Consider the following 16,613-nt stretch of genomic DNA (forward strand, 5'->3'; position numbering starts at 1 on the left):
CCATCTATATTAATTGAGAGTTTTGCTGGATATTGAGAGTAGCCTGGGCTGGCATTTGTGTTCTCTTAGGGTCTATATGGCATCTGTCCAGAATCTTCTAGCTTTCATAATTTCTGTTGTAAAGTTTGGTGTAATTCTGATAGGTCTACTCTTATATGTTACTTGACCTTTTTCCCTTACTGCATTCAATATTCTTTGTTTATTTTGTGTATTAATTATTTTGTCTATTATGTGACAGGAGGAATTTCTTTTCTGGTTCAGTCTGTTTGGAGTTCTGTAGGCTTCTTGTATGTTCATGGGCACCTCTTTCTTTAGGTCTGGGAAATTTCCTTCCATAATTTTCTTGAAGATATGTACTGATCATATATGAAATGTTCTGTATATATCTCTTAAATGCCTTCAGTTCATGACTTCTATTAGCTTCCCTGTTTCTCTATTTAGTGTCTGTTTCAATGACCTGTCCATTGCTGAGCATGTGGTGTTGAAGTCTCTCAATACTACTGTGTGAGGTTCAATGTTTGTTTTGAGCTTTAGAAATGTTTCTTTCACAAATGTGGGTGTCCTTGCATTTGGGGCATAGATGTTCAGAATTGAGATTTTAATTAATGGATGTTTCCTTGATGAATATGAAGTATACTTCTCCTTCTCAATTGATAACTGTTGGATGAAAGACTGCTTTATTGGATATTAGAATGGCAACTCCTGATTGTTTCTTATAACCATTTGCTTGGAAAAAACCTTTTTCTCACCTTTTACTCTGAGGTCTGTCTTTGTCATTGAGGTCTGTCTCTTGAAAGTAGCAAAATGCTGGATCCTGCTTGCATATATGTCTTTTTAATTGGGAAATTGAGTCCATTGATGTTGAGAGATATTAAAGATAGATGATTGCTAGTTCCTGTTATGTTTATTGTTGAAGGTAGAAGTGTGTGTGTGTGTGTGTGTGTGTGTGTGTGTGTGTGTGTGAGAGAGAGAGAGAGAGAGATTCTTTTAAGATGATTAATTTCTTATTTTCTCTTTGTTGTAGATATGCTCCTTGTGTTGACGTTTTTCCTAGAGTCCTTCTTAGGGTTAGATTAGCAGATGCATATTCTTTAAATTTGGTTTTGTCATGGAATATTTCAGTTTCTTCACCTATGATGATTGAGAGTTTTGCTGAGTATAGTAGCCTGGGCTGGCATTTATGGTTTTTTTTTAGAGTCTGTATGACATCTGTCCAAGGTCTTTTGGATTTTAGAATCTCTGTTGAAAAGTCTGATGAAATTCAGATAGGTCTGCCTGCCTTTATATACTACTTGGTATTTTCCCCTTACAGCTTTTAATATTCTTTCTTTGTTCTGTGCATTTAGTGTTTTGATTATTATGTTATGGGAGGGCTTTCTTTGCTGGTCCATTCTATTTGGAGTACTGTAGGCTTCTTTTACATTTATGGCCATCTCTTTCTTTAGTTAGGGTATGTTCTCTTCTATGATTCTGTTGAAGATATTGTCTGGCCCTTTGAGCTGGGAATCTTTGCTCTCTTCTATTCCTATTATTCTAAGTTTGTTCTTTTTATTGTGTCCTGGATTTCCTGGGGGTTTGGGTTAGTAGTTTTTTATGCTTTATATTTTCTTTGTGTCATCAATATATTCTATGGTATCTTCTATGCCCGAGATTTCTTCTTCTGCCTCTTGTATTATTTTGGTGATGCTTGCATCTGTAACTCCTTACCTCTTTCCTAGGTTTTCCATTTCCAGAGTTGCCCCTATGATTTCTTTGTTATTTCTACTTTCATTTTAGGTCTAGGAAAGCTTTGTTCAATTTTTTCTCTTCTTTTATTGTATTTTCCTGTATTTTTTGAGGGATTTGTTTCCATTTCTACCTGCTTAACTATGTTTTCCTGTATTTCTTTAAGTGAGTTAAGATAGCCTCCTTAAAAGTCTCTATTATCTTCACGAGATGAGATTTTAGGTAAGTATCATGCTTTTCAGGTGTATCAGGGATTTTATGGCTTGCTGTAGGGCTAGACATGGGTTCTGATGGTGTCAAAGTATACTGGCTTATGATCTTGTGTTTGCCTCTCATCATGCGCTCTTCTCTGGTGTTAGCTGGCCTGGATGACCTGTGGAGCCTGTCTCCTATGTTCCTGTATTGCTGCTGTTCTCCTGGGGATCTATGGTTCTAGCTGTAGAAGATATTCTGAGTGACTTGCAGACTGTTGCCCTGGCTGCAGAAGATCTCTTGAGAGCCCTGGAGACTGTGTATTATTGAGAGCTGGGGGATATGCTGATTTGCCTCCATGTAAGTGCAGATCAGAAGGGAGATGGGTTTCATATGAAGGGAGAAGTCCTGCATCTGCTGGGTACCTGGGGGTGTCTCAGCTGCTGCAGTTGTTCGAATAGCTATTCTAACTCTTGCCCTTGTTGGGGTAGATCTCCTGGGAGCCCTGAAGATGGTGTGGTATTGAAAGAGGGGGGCAGGGAGACAGGCTGATCTTCCCTCAAACATATGAAGACTGGTAGAGCTCCATTCAGCTTCTTGAAGTCCCACTTATTCATTATTGATTTTAGTATCTGTGACAATAGTTTTCTGTTCAGAATGGCTTTTCATGTGCCCATGAGTTCAAAGTTATTTCCATTTTCTCCTCTATCAAGTTCAGTGCATCTGGTTTTATGTTGATGGATTTTATTTCCTGGACTTGAGTTTTGAGCAGGGTATTAAGTATGGCACTATTTGGAATTTAAATGCATGTATGAAGTTTGACCAACACAACCTATAGAAAATGTTGTCTTCTTCATCAAAAATCAAGAGTGTATAAAGTTATGTCATCAATTTGATTGTATTTATCAGATATCTGTTTTTATGCCAGCATTATGGTATTTTTATTTACTATATTTCTGTAATAGAACTGGAAATTAGGGCTGGTGATACCATCTGTAGTTCTTTTATTATTTGGGATTGTTTTATCTATACTGGGAGTTTTGTGCTTTCATATGATGCTGAAGATTGTCCTTTCAGGATCTGTGAAGAATTGTTGGCTTGGTTAGAATTGGTTAACTCCAACTGATTCTCAGTCTGTCATTTTTATATAGGAGGGTTGCTAACTTTTGTGAATTAATTTTATGCCTAGTTACTTTATTGTAGGTATCAGGTATAGGAATTTCCCAGTAGATTTTTAGGGTCATGTGTATATTATCTTATCATCTGCAAATAGAAATACTTTGACTTCTTCTTTTCCAATTTGTATCCCCTTGATTTGTGAATTTTCTTATTGATATTTCTAAGACTTCAAGTAATTTATTGACTAGGTGTGGATAGAAAAAACAACTGAGAAGTTCAGGCATCTAAAACAGGAGCGAAAATACTAAAACATTGCTTGATTGATGAAATCTTAAATATAAAAAGGAATAATTAATAATAATAATAATAATAATAATAATAAGAAGAAGAAGAAGAAGAAGGAGAAGTGGGAGAAGAAGAAGAGAATACAGAAAGAAAAAATCCTTTCATAAAATATTCTGAATGTTTGGGACATTATGAAAAGTCCAGCTCTAAAAGTAATAGGTATAAATGAAAGAGACAAACCCATGGTGAAGGCATAATAACGTTTACATGCACACGCGCACACACACACACACACACACACACACACACACACACACACACACGCACGCACACACCAAAACATCGAAAAAAAAATTCCTTAACCAAAAGAATGAGCTACCTATCAAAGTATAAGAAGCATACAGAACATCAAACAGGCTGGAGCAGAAAAGAGAGACCTCTCAGCACATAGTAATCAAGACAATGAATATATATCACAAAGAAAGACTTTTAAAAGCTGCAAGAGTAAAAGACCAAGTAACATACAATGAAAGCCTATTAAAATGGCATCTGACTTCTCATCAGAGACGTTAAAAGCCAGAAGGGTCTGGACCAATGTTCTATGAGACCACAGATGCCAAAACAGACTACTATACTAATTAGAACTTTTAATTACAATGGGTGGAGAAAATAAGATGTTCTATGATAAAACCAAATTTAGGTAGTATCTATCTAAAAATCCAGACATACAGCAGGCACTAGAAGGAAATCTCCAATCTAAAGATATTAAGCACATCATAAAATTACAATTACACACACACACACACACACACACACACACACACACAAACACACACACACCACAACAGCAAATTAACAGGAATCAACAAATACTCTTCATTGCAGTCTCTTAACATTAATGGTGTCAATTCTCTAATAAAAAGACAAAGAGTAACATAATGGGAACAAAAACAGGACACATGCTTCTGCTGCATTCAAGAAGCACAACATGATATCGTAATATCAAGAATAGACATCATTTCAGGGTAAAGAAATGGAAAAGGTATTCTAAGAAAATGAACTTAGGTAGCCATTTGATATAGCCATTTTAATATCTGCCTAATAGATTTCAAACCAAAAATAATCAGATGAGCTATGGAAGGATACTAGATACTTATCAAAGAAAAATTCCACCAAGAGAACATTTCAAGTCTTAACTTCTGTGTTCATAGTACAAGGACACCAGATGTTTTTTATTTAATATTTTTTGTTGACCAAGCTATTCATTTCTTCTGTGTGTCTTCAATAGCTGAGATTTTCAGTTGTTCACTCTCTGCCAGCCTAGTCAATATATAATTTGAAATCTTAGAGCAATAAGACAACTTACAGAGGAATACACACCTTTGTTTGTAAATAATACAATAATATACATAAATTGTCTTTCTTTTCATAAAAGAAACACTACTATAAGTAAAATTAGATATTGACCCTCATACACTAATAACAGAAAACTTCGATATCCTACTCTTCACAACAGATAGTTCATTCAGACTAAAACTGGAAATGCTGGAGATAATTGATGTATAAACATATATTTACAGAATATTTTACTTAAACACAAAAGAATATACCTTCCTTTCAGCACATGACTAAACTTTCTACAAAACTGACCACATAATCATGTACAAGCAAGTTTTAGTAAATATGAGAAAATTGAGATTACATCCTGCATCTTATCTATCTGTCTGTCTGTCTGTCTGTCTATCTATCTTTCTATTTATGTCCATCTCTATCTCTATGTATACCAATTTCTACTGAATTTAAAATTGATCAAGACAGAAATTAAAAAAATAAATAAATACACAACACACCTAAAGTCACGGGACACAAAGAATGTGTTCTAAGTACTAAGTGCCAAATTACAAAAGAAAAAAAAAAGGTGGGAGTGTCTCATACTAGTAACTTCAAAGTGCAAATGAAAGCTCTAGAACAAAGAAAAGTGTCACATTACAAGTGAGCAGATCAAAATAAATAAGCCCAGGACTGAAACCAGTAAACTAGAAACAATATGAAAATATAAAAAAATCCATGAACCAAAAGTTGGTTCATTGAGGCCATTAGTAAGATTGACAAACTCTTTTCTAAGTTAATTAAAAGGTGAAAAGAGAAGATCTAAATTAGAAATAAATAGGGGGTTTCACAGCAGAGACCAAAGAAATTCAGAAGAATCATAAGGATAGACTTTAAAAACCTGTACTCCATCGAATACAGCAAATACAGAGGCGAATGCCAGCAGCAAACCACTGAACTGAGAATAGGACCCCCGTTGAAGGAATCAGAGAAAGAACTGGAAGAGCTTGAAGGGGCTCATGACCCCATATGTACAACAATGCCAAGCAACCAGAGCTTCCAGGGACTAAGCCACTACCTAAAGACTATACATGGACTGACCCTGAACTCTGACCTCATAGGTAACAATGAATATCCTAGAAAGAGCACCAGTGGAAGGGGAAGCCCTGGGACCTGCTAAGACTGAACCCCCAGTGAACTAAACAGTTGGGGGGAAGGCTGCAAAAGGGGGAGGGTGGGGAGGGGAACACCCATAAGGAAGGGGAGGGGGAGGGGGATGTTTGCCCGGAAAGGGAATAACACTCGAAATGTATATAAGAAATACTCAAGTTAATAAAAAAAAAAAAATGTAAAAAAGTGGATACTATCTCCATACATATGACTTATCAAAGTTATCAAGATCAGATAAAGAATTCGTACAGATGTATGTATAATCTCTAGCAAAATAAAAGGAATAATTAAAGTTTGATATATATCCCCATCCATCCATCCACCCATCTCAGGGCCAGATAGTTAAAATGCAGCATTATTTCAGACTTTGCCAGACTTTTCAAAGACTTAATTCCAATACTTCTCAAATTATTCAACAAAATAGAAAGAGAAGGAACACTGTCCCATTCATTTTATGAGGCCACATTTATGATAGTACCCAAATCACATATAAACCTGACAAAGAAAGAGTATGACAGATCAATTTCACTTATGAACAGAGCTTCAAAAATAATCAACAAAATACTTCCAACTAAATCATAAAACAAACAAGCAAGTCACATCAAAAATATCATCCACCTTGATCAAGTGTGCTTCATGCTGGAGATGCAGGAGTGCTTCAAAATATGGAGATCAATAAATGAAATCAACCATATAAACAGACTAAATTACTATAACCATATGCTCATTTTTATTAGTTTGAGAAAATGCCTTTTACAAAATACAACACCTGTTCATAATAAAATTCCTGGAGAGATTTGGAATACAAGGACATACCTGAATACAATAAAGTCTGTTTATAGCAAGCCCATAGCCAACACCAACTTAAATGGAGAGAAACTCAAAGAAATCCCACTAAATTTAGTAACATGTCCTATTGTTCTTAATTGCCACACAGACTGGGGACTGGGTATGTTAAACATTTTCTTGACTTTGTGCTTCTATATTCTTGTTTTGGTAAATAATTCATCATTTTAAAAGAAAAAGCCAGCACATGCATGGTAAATCTTAGTAAATATTTTATGTGCAAAGTCTTATGGCCTTTAAAAATCTTTATATTATGTAAAATGACATCAGAAATATAAGCCTTTGTTTTACCAGTAAGTAAATGAAAACATTAAATTTATTTTTCTTGGGCAGAGAGCGATTAATGGAACATGTAGAAAAGCTACAGAGGGAGCAGAAGCAGGTCATTTTTCTCTAGTGCAACTCATGATTGCTTTGGCATGTGTAGAGAAATCAACACATTTAATTATTTATTTTGCTCCCCACCCTAGATTTTGTTTTGTTTAGTGTCCCATGGAGTTAATCACGGTCATATGTGTGTGATCTTGAGTTTGGAAGTAACTATCAGGGCTCACCAGTGAGGTCACTGCTGAGCTGCTGGATACTATGCTTCTCCCTTATCCGTAGCTGAGGGACTCTCTAACAGGACCAGCCATGACAGACATGGCACACACAACCTTCTTTCCCTCTCCCTTGCTGAACCATAAGATTCCTTTAATTAGATACTTACACATTCTTCTTTTTATTTATTTTTTTTTACCATTTTAAAGAATTTATGTTTATTAAACTCATTTAATCTTCACAGTAAGTCTCTTGGATGTTAGTAGTATTCATGTCTACTATAATAAAGAGCAAACTGATGCGGAGAAGGTAACTTACCAAGATCACACAGCAGGGTAGCAGTAGAGCTGGAGTCTGAACCCAGGAAGTCTCCAGTGCCTCGCTGTTACACTCTGCTCTCCAACCAAACAGAACGCCAAGGCAATGCTTTTCTCCTTGTCCTTAGGGAACTTACAAACGTGTGACTTCAACAGCTTTTACAAGCTATTGAGGTGTTCAGCATGAGTTAATAGCCCCCAGAAACAATTTGTGGCAAGATTACTGTCAACATGACCATCCATGTAGGTAATTTGAGAGTTGTGCTATCTCTGATCTGTCCATACTCCCAAATAATAAAGACATCCAGCACTTTTCTTAAATATGAACAAAACTGAAAGAAGCACGGGCAGTTATATAATGTTACTCCTGAGAACTTGATGTTTTTCGTTCCTCTCTCACACCAAGCTTAGAGGGTAAAGATGGTCGTTTGTGTTTTGTGGGGCTCTGCATTAAAGCTAGGGCCTTGCATATACTAACAGGCAGTCTATGTCTGCATTGTTTCTTTTCATTGCTGCAACAGAATACACAACCAGTGTTGGAAGGTTTATTTCTGGAAGGTTTATTCTGGTTCACAGTTTGACCAGTACAGTCTATCATGGTGAGAAAGTTACAGGGACAGGGATATGAGACAACTGACCATATTGTACCTCTAATCAGTTAGTAGAGAAAAGAGATGAATGCTGGTACTCAGCTCACTTCATCCTTTTTATTTAGTTGGTGATCCCAGCTGAGGGAACGGTGCTGCCAATATTTGGGGTGAATCCTTCCACTTCAACTAACTCAATCCAGAAACTCTTAGAGGCACAAACAGACACTTGTCTTCTAGGTGATTCTAGATCCAATCACGTTGATGATCAAGACTGACCACCACAATCACTGAGCTGCATCCCCAGCCTTGTTGAAGAGTTCTTCACCCTCTGTGAACAGGTAGCTTTGTTCCCAGTGCACGGGTCTGGTGACCAACAGTTCTGTGTTTTCTTCCCTGGGGAAAGAGGAGTTAAGAACTAGTTGTCCAATGGGCCTTCTTGCCAGCCACAATGAACTTGATGACAAGGTTGCTGCATTGCCCCCTGGAGTTACCCAGATAGTAAACGGACAGTGTCTGGTGCAGCAATGCATAAGCAGCAAGCAAGGCTGATCAGAAGCATTGGAGTCTCAGTTTCAGCGTATTGATAGACTGTGGGGTGACCTTCCATCTTTCCTGTGGTAGTTTGCCTGGAAGTCTCGTCTGCTGCAATGTCAACAGCTGGACCATCTCTCTCCTGACAGGCTTAATGTGGGAGTGATGAATCCACATCCTAACCCTGTCCACCTTAACAGCCATAGGCTCGGTCAGGATCACAGTGTGAGATCCTTTCCAGCAGGGTTCCAGAGCCTTGTAGTTATGTCTCTTAATCCAGCCTTCTCCATCTGGGTATGATGTCTTCCAGAAGCTTCTTTGCTATTATATTCATAGTCTCCTTCTTTGTAGGGTAGGCTTCTACCCCTCCTGAAAAGGCCAGTTCAGGCTACAGAGCAAAGCCTAGTTTTTCAGAAAGAGGAGTAGATAAGAAAAGAAACACAAACTCCCAAACCAAAAAGCAACAGGAACTTTGAAAACCAAGGAGCCTATTAAGAAGACAATAAAAAAAGAACAAAACAAAACAAAACAAAAAAATCAAAAAAACAAAAAACAAAAAAACAAAACAAGAAAAGACAGTGAGGGTGAAGATGTAGAGAGAACCCTCAAGTATTTATTGCTGGTAAAAGTGGGGGTGTAAATTGTTTGATGGCAGTGGAAATGGTTGGCAGTATAGCTAAAAGCTAACCTTAGAAGTATAAACTATCTGCCCATGAATTGAAACCAGGAACTGTGCTGCAGGCTATTTTGCACATTAAGGTCCACTACAATAGTCACAAGAACCATCAAATGTATATTGTATTCTTTTAGAAAGCCAAGGATATGTTTTACAGAGTGTGGTATGATGAGGAGGGAGGGGTGCCTTGGTGGGCCCATGCTGAAGTATCCTTTTGCCCTGAGGTACCAGCCATTTGATGGGTCTAGTATAGAATAGTTTATTTAGGGCATGGGAAGGGGAGTTGAGGAGGGAGTAGAGGCAAAGAGAGAGAACAGAGAAAGGGCGAAGAAGAGGAGGGACCTGCCAGGAACCTGTGGAGAGAGATGGGGGAGAGGGAAGGGGAGAGAGGGAGAAAGGGGCCTGGGAGAGAAGAGAGTCTGAGAGAGAAGTGACTGAGAGCCATTTCCACATTCTTAAAGCTAGCTAATAGTCTACTCCATTTGGCCACGTCCATATGTCTGACTCATTCCTGAGGCGAGTCCCCAATGTCCTGCTATGACAACACAAAAGGTCAGCAATTAAAATTCCCCATTTGTTTATCCTGACTAACATGTCCAATAGAAATTATCAACTCATCCTAACTCATCCTAGTATAGCCCTTCACCTTTTCCATTTATAAATCACTCCTGTAAATCCATTGCTGCTGTTTCGGCCCAATTAGTTTCAGCCACTGTGTCTTTACTTTGCTTAATAAAGGATTTCTTTGTGTTAGAAACCAGTGTTTTGTGTCTAACCCAGGTCCAGAGGGAAACACCCCACAACGTGTGGGTCTTTTTGGTAGTACTCTGTGAGCCCCTTTTCCTGCCACAGCTGACTTTTAAGAGGACCTGGTTTCTTAGACCCAGTATGCTCAGAGCTTCCATGAATTCATGATTCGCTCAGGAGATGGAATTTTACAGTCTGTCTGATAATTTTCCTGTTCATGTATTTTTTCTGTTTTTTTTTTGTTTTTTTTTTTTTGTTGTTGTTGCTTTTCTGTTTTTTCCTGCAATATTCCCCAGGTTTTAAGGGAGGGATGTAAATGTCTTGGTTAGTGTTAAGCGCTCAACTGTTCTTTATTCTCAACATACTGTGCAGCCTTGGGCCTTTGCCCTTATCTCCATTCACTGGAACGAGAGGTTGTTTAAAACTGAGAGTAGCCTTTGTGAACTTAAATGTAGACCTTTATTTATTTTTTTTTTAAATTAAAGGAGCGTGGCGGTATATGCTTTTTTTTTTTTTAGATTTATTTATTTATCGTATATAAGTACACTGTAGCTGTCATAAGACACACCAGAAGAGGGCATCAGATCTCATTACAGATGGTTGGAAACCACCATGTGGTTGCTGGGATTTGAACTCAGGACCTCTGGAAGAGCAGTCAGTGCTCTTAACCACTGAGCCATCTCTCCAGCCCCAAATGTAGACCTTTATGAAAAGGTTTGATACCTTGTCAACGCTACTGAACTGTTGTAATGCATTTTCATTTCACTACAGGTTATTTATTAGCAAAGAGAAAGGAGAAAATTTTATAAAATGAAGAATACACTCATTTATTTCCTGAGCAGAAACAAAAAAAATTACAAAATCAGGAATGACCAGATTCCCAATTGTAATCTTTAAATATCCATTGCTCCTTCCTTCCTTCCTTCCTTCCTTCCTTCCTTCCTTCCTTCCTTCCTCCTCCTTCCTCCCTCCCTCCCCCTCTCTTTCTTTCTTTCTTTCTTCCTTCTTTCCTTCCTTCCTTCCTTCCTTCCTTCCTTCCTTCCTTCCTTCCTTCCCTCCCTCCTCCTCCCTCCTCTCTCTGTCTCTGTCTCTCTCTCTCTCTCTCTCTCTCTCTCTTTTCTTTCTTTCTAGAGTAGAAAAAAAAAGCACAAGAGCATCAAGCAATGGCAAAGAAAGGAGGTGACAGTGACAGTGACAGTGACAGTGACAGCCATTATGTGGTCAGAAGAGCCGGTGAAGGAGGGACATTGGAGCCTGCTGGAATACTGCAAATGAAGAGGGCCATGAGGGGATGGTGGGGTGGGAGGATGTTCAGGAACCCTTCACAGTTCTCCATTCCCTGTGGCTTATATTTCTTATAATGGAACAAATCACAGGAATTGTTAATCATTTATAGCTAGAATGAAAGGAAACAGCCTATTCATAACTTAAATAGAAATCCCCTCTTTCATCTTCAATATTTAAAGATGCACTTCAGTTTATCACAGAACACTGAAATAGAAAGATACCATTACATGCATTATGTGAGCAAAGAGTGGGATTTATTCATTTTTCAGGAAACCTAGAACTTCCCTTCTTCTGTCAAAAGTTCCAGTGGAACATCTCAACTATTGCAGAGACCCAACTATTGCAGAGACAGTTATTTCTTGAGGCTTGAAAACTATTGTTTGCTAAGTCACAAGATCATTAAACAAATAAACTTAGTTGCAATAAAATGCTCTAGTGCACTTTCACAAAACGTCTAAGACAAAAATATGTTTATTTACTATTAAGTTTTAATGTTTGACTCTGCTTATTTACTTTAAAATATGGTTTAATTACTTGAATACAGACAGCACCCTCTTTTCTTGGTTTTGTTTGAGTTTTTGAGACAAGATTTTTCCATGTAGTCCAAGAAGATTTGAGTCTATGGGAGTGACCCTAACTGAGACTACTACCAGCTAGGGATATGGAGATATTTCATGTCTTCTCTATTTCTTATCCTTGGTCCTCTCACTCAACACCTTGACATTTGGGACTGTTATCATTTATCTGAAAGTTGAACTAAGTTGTCAACTTACTATAGCATAGCTGCTGATGGCTGAGGGACTCAGTTCTTCCCTGTGAGACAATCCAGGAAGCATCCTGATGTTGCCTTTGTCCTTCCTTATAGAACAATTCAAGAATACATGCTAGAACATAAGTTTTTTCTTTTCTCTTTCTTCCTTTCTTTCTTTCTTTCTTTCTTTCTTTCTTTCTTTCTTTCTTCCTTCCTTCCTTCCTTCCTTCCTTTCTTTATTAATTTCTTCCATTTTAAACTATTATTTTCTCTCTCATACATTACATCTTGAATGTAGGTTCCCCTCCTTCTTCTCCTCCCATTCCCTCTCCCACCTTCCTTTTTCCCAAAATCAACACCACTTCTGTCCCTCTCCTGTTCTCCCTCCCTAAAAAAGAGTAGGCTTCTTAGGGATACCTACTGAATATGGCCTAAGAAGATACAATAAGACTGGATATAAACTCTCCTGTCACTGGTAGATGTGGCAACTCAATAGGAGAAAAAGGGTCCCAGGCAGAGACAAGCATTTTTGTTTGCATGACATGAGCTAGCAGAAAATGAAAAAACTTTTTGTATAATTCCTCTTTAGTAAGAGCTGAGCTGTCTGGAGAGCAAACACAGCTCTTTTAGAAAAATTTACAAGCATTTTTTACTAACAGGATTTCTTATTTTGGTTGGAAAATACATGGAAAGCAAACCACAGTTCTTTTAGAAATTAATATAGCTCTTTTAGATTTTTATAACAGGATTTCTGACCTCTCAACAATTACTTAGAGAGCTAACACAGATCTTTTAGAATGTTTTCTAGCAGATATCCAGAGAAAGCTGTGTGAAGAGAAAACAGAGCTCTTTTAGAATTTTTCTGGCTTTCTGATTTTGATTGGAAAACCCAAGAATTGCTTTTAGAATTTTAAAAGATTCAAGAATTTTTATATAGCAACCTTTCTAACTTTAGTCAGGAAACCCATGAGCTATCCAGAAAGCTTTTAGAATTTTTACTAGCAGAAAGAGCTGTTTCAACCAGTTAAGAGTGGTCTCAAGCAGTAAGCTTGCTGTCTGAACAAGAGAGCTTTTTAGAATGTCCCGCAGAAGACTAGAGAACCAAGACCTGTCTACAGAAAGCTCTCTAGGGAGCCATCTCAAGCAGAGCATAGGCTGCCAGCTTGGACCCACAATTTGACTTTGAGTCTTTTGTTTCACCACTCTCAAATACCCCTTCTCTCAGGAGCCAAGGCTGGTCTTTGGCAGCCTTCCATTTCTGAACTGTCATTCATTCCAGATATAATCAAATTGACAACCAAGAATAGCAATCATAAGCTACCTCTTGTCAACTTGACATACAATCATAGTTCCTTACGTCCAAATGAAAACAATAACTCGGTCATAATATAGTTAACATGATATTACTATCCCTGTACAATTGTAAAAACATAGTAAATTAAGAATAGGTGGCTATGACTCTTGGGGAACATCATTTTCCCAAGTTGTAAACTTAGCAAGGTGGGATCTTGCCCCGAGATGACCAAATCCCTTAATTCTTTTTAATATCGTTATTCTGTTTATCTCCTTGAACACAGGATTTAGCTCCATTTTTACTTCCTAGTTGCCCCTTCAACTATTGAACCATACATTTTGTATTTTTCCTTTCTCAGCTTACTATATTTGATCAGAACATAAGACCATAAGATAGTAGATCATAAGAGTGAACCACAGAACAGAGTTTTGAGATTTCATCTGTCAATGCAATTAATCTATATCTCTTAACTTCGGCCACAGGCAGATTCAGGGCAAAAAGCAGCCTGATTTTTCTTCAAAATATGACAGGAACTATCTCTAGGCAACATATTTAAAATTCTTCTCCTTTGCCACACCCCCACAGTTTAAATCATCTTCATCACAAATGTCTTCCAGGCTTCTACTATGATGGCCCATTAAGCTCCACTTAAACATTCCACTGCTTTCCTCATCTAATGTCCCAAAATCCACATTCCTCCAAACAAAAGCATGGTCAGACTTATCACTGCAATAGCCCACTCTTGGTATCAACTTCTGTCTTCATTCAGGTTTCTAATACTGTGAACAGATATGACCAAGGCAACTCTTATAAAGGCAAATATCTAATTGGGACTGGCTTACAGTTTCAGAGGTTTAGATCATTATCATCATTGTGGGAAGCATGGGAGCATCCAGGCAGATATGGTGCTGGAGGAGCCAAGAATTCTACATCTTAATCCGAAGGCATCCAGAAAGGGACTGTGCCACGGGCATGGTTTGATCAGTCTATTATATATCTACTTATCTATCTATTTATCTATCTGCTTATCTATCTATTTATCTATCTGCTTATCTATCTATCATCTATCTATCTATCTATCTATCTATCTATCTATCTATCTATCTATCTATCTATCTATCTATCTTCTCCATAGTGGCACATTTTCTAATAGTGCCTCTCCTTATGCACTTATGGAGAAAATACATTTACACTACTACTGCTTTCACCACACTTTAGTAAGATCCTTGGATGAGGAGCGACAGCTTTACTAATCCATGAGTATAGAAATAAGTCTTTAAAAGGTAGTTTGAGTCCATGTTCACCTAGCAAAATATAGTACCAGATATTCCCTCAAGCGATAGAGCATCCCCATGCACAGATTCTTGGTAAAGTTTAAAAACAAGTTATGAAATTCTGCCTAACATTCATGCCTTGAATCTCAGGGGGAAGTTTTGGTTAACTCCATACCACTCACACCTTCTTACCACAGTGACCCTATTGTGCCAGGCCTTAGCGGAATAAGACTACTGGTAGTTTTCTTCCTCAGTAATTGCCTATCACCTTCTACTTCTGTGAAGACTAGCTAGCAAGAAAGACTCTTTCAAGTCAGTACCAGCTTGGTTTTTTCAAATCCTGTTGCCAAACTCTGTGATGTCTTCAACAATAGTGTCTTAAAGTCATGTTTTGGTGAGCATCTAAGAACAATTGTAATAGCCTATATTGATTTGGGGCCACAGTGATCAACAACTTGAAAGAGAGGTGTCTAATACCTGGCACTCTTTCTTAGATAATCTATGGCTTCTGGGAGAAACATTATCCCACGTGACAGTGTTTATAAAGTTCATTTTACAATTGAGTCTCAGAAGTTATATACCATCACTCCCATTATAAACCCAGAGCCAGCTCTAAATCATTATGGTAGGGGAAACACAAAGTACAAGCCCAATAAATATACATGACCAGAGACCTTCTGAGACAGGTGGCAAGCACAGACAAGGACCACAGAAATATTTAATATAGAGTAAAATAATCAATTTTACATATAACATATTATGTAACTAAGTTTTTTAATCAATTTTTTAAAAACCCAAATAGTCACTAATAGTTTGGAAATCAGATTTCTTTGGGAGGCATGCTGTTATCAGACTTAGGAGGAGAGAGGCTGCTAAGAGTTTGGACCCATTTCACTGTGTCCTTCCTTCCTTTCTTCCTTTCTTTCCTTTCTTCCTTTGTTCTCTCTCTCTCTCTCTCTCTCTCTCTCTCTCTCTCTCTCTCTCTCTCTCTCTCTCTCTCTCTGTCTCTCTCTTTCTTTGTTCTTTCCCCTGAATGAGGAAATCTGAGTTATACTCGTGAGAACTTCTGTAGAAGAAATAGGAATATTTTTCTAGTCCTTTTGTATATCATAAATTAAAATCATATTTGCTATGCAAGATTTAAGTAAGAATTTCTAAAGCTGTCTTGTTGTCTTGATTTTCTTCTGAGTATGTGGATTTAAGAGTGAAAAGATTATTTTATTTTTATTTTAAGCTTCAATGTTGACATGAAATCAGAAAGCCAGTGTAAGTAATTTCTTATATCCCAATTCTTAACATATCTACATGCTCTGAGGGGAAACAAAACTCTGTCCCTTCAATTAAGAACACTTTCCTTTGCTTCTTTTCCTGATTTCAGTACAGAAAAAGATCCTAGAGGCTCCATTAAATAAAATAGGAAGTCCTGAGGAGGACTTGTCTTACCTGACATTCTACTGAATCATTCAGGCTTCTATTTCCACTTCTACTTTATCTTCAGCATTGTGAGGAAGATGATAGGCAAGAAGAAAATGATATAACTGGTCATCAAAAATAAAAATTAAAAATATGGGCAAACCAGATGACAAATCAGTCTCTGTACCATTTGTAAAGGTGTGTAGTAGACTTTTCTTGGGGAAACAACACACACACACACACACACACACACACACACACACACACACACACACACATTCCTGCATAATTGTTCCAGATAGAGAATTGATGATGAACCAAATTATGGACACCACCAAAGTCTAACTTGGTGAACATGTGAGTTTTACTGCTGCTACTTAAGGAAATGTGTGTCAGAGGTCACTTAGAAAACCAGAAAGGACTCAAGGACAGCTCTAACACCAGGCCCCTCTCCAGGATAGGTTCACAAAGCTGGAAATACAGAATAAACAGCACAGCCTTCAGGCATGTCACCAGCCTGAACAGTG

At 37.7% G+C, this 16,613-nt stretch overlaps 1 non-coding gene across 1 annotated transcript; it reads left to right on the forward strand.

The window, feature by feature from the left end:
- The first annotated feature begins 12,939 nt into the window (after window positions 1–12,939).
- LOC116906344 lies at window positions 12,940–12,998 on the forward strand. Its single transcript, XR_004388624.1, has one exon. It is a non-coding gene; the product is annotated as a U7 small nuclear RNA (small nuclear RNA).
- The last annotated feature ends 3,615 nt before the right edge of the window (window positions 12,999–16,613 follow it).

The sequence above is a fragment of the Rattus rattus genome, chromosome 7 (genome assembly GCF_011064425.1).
Source record: "Rattus rattus isolate New Zealand chromosome 7, Rrattus_CSIRO_v1, whole genome shotgun sequence".
Lineage (NCBI taxonomy): Eukaryota > Metazoa > Chordata > Mammalia > Rodentia > Muridae > Rattus > Rattus rattus.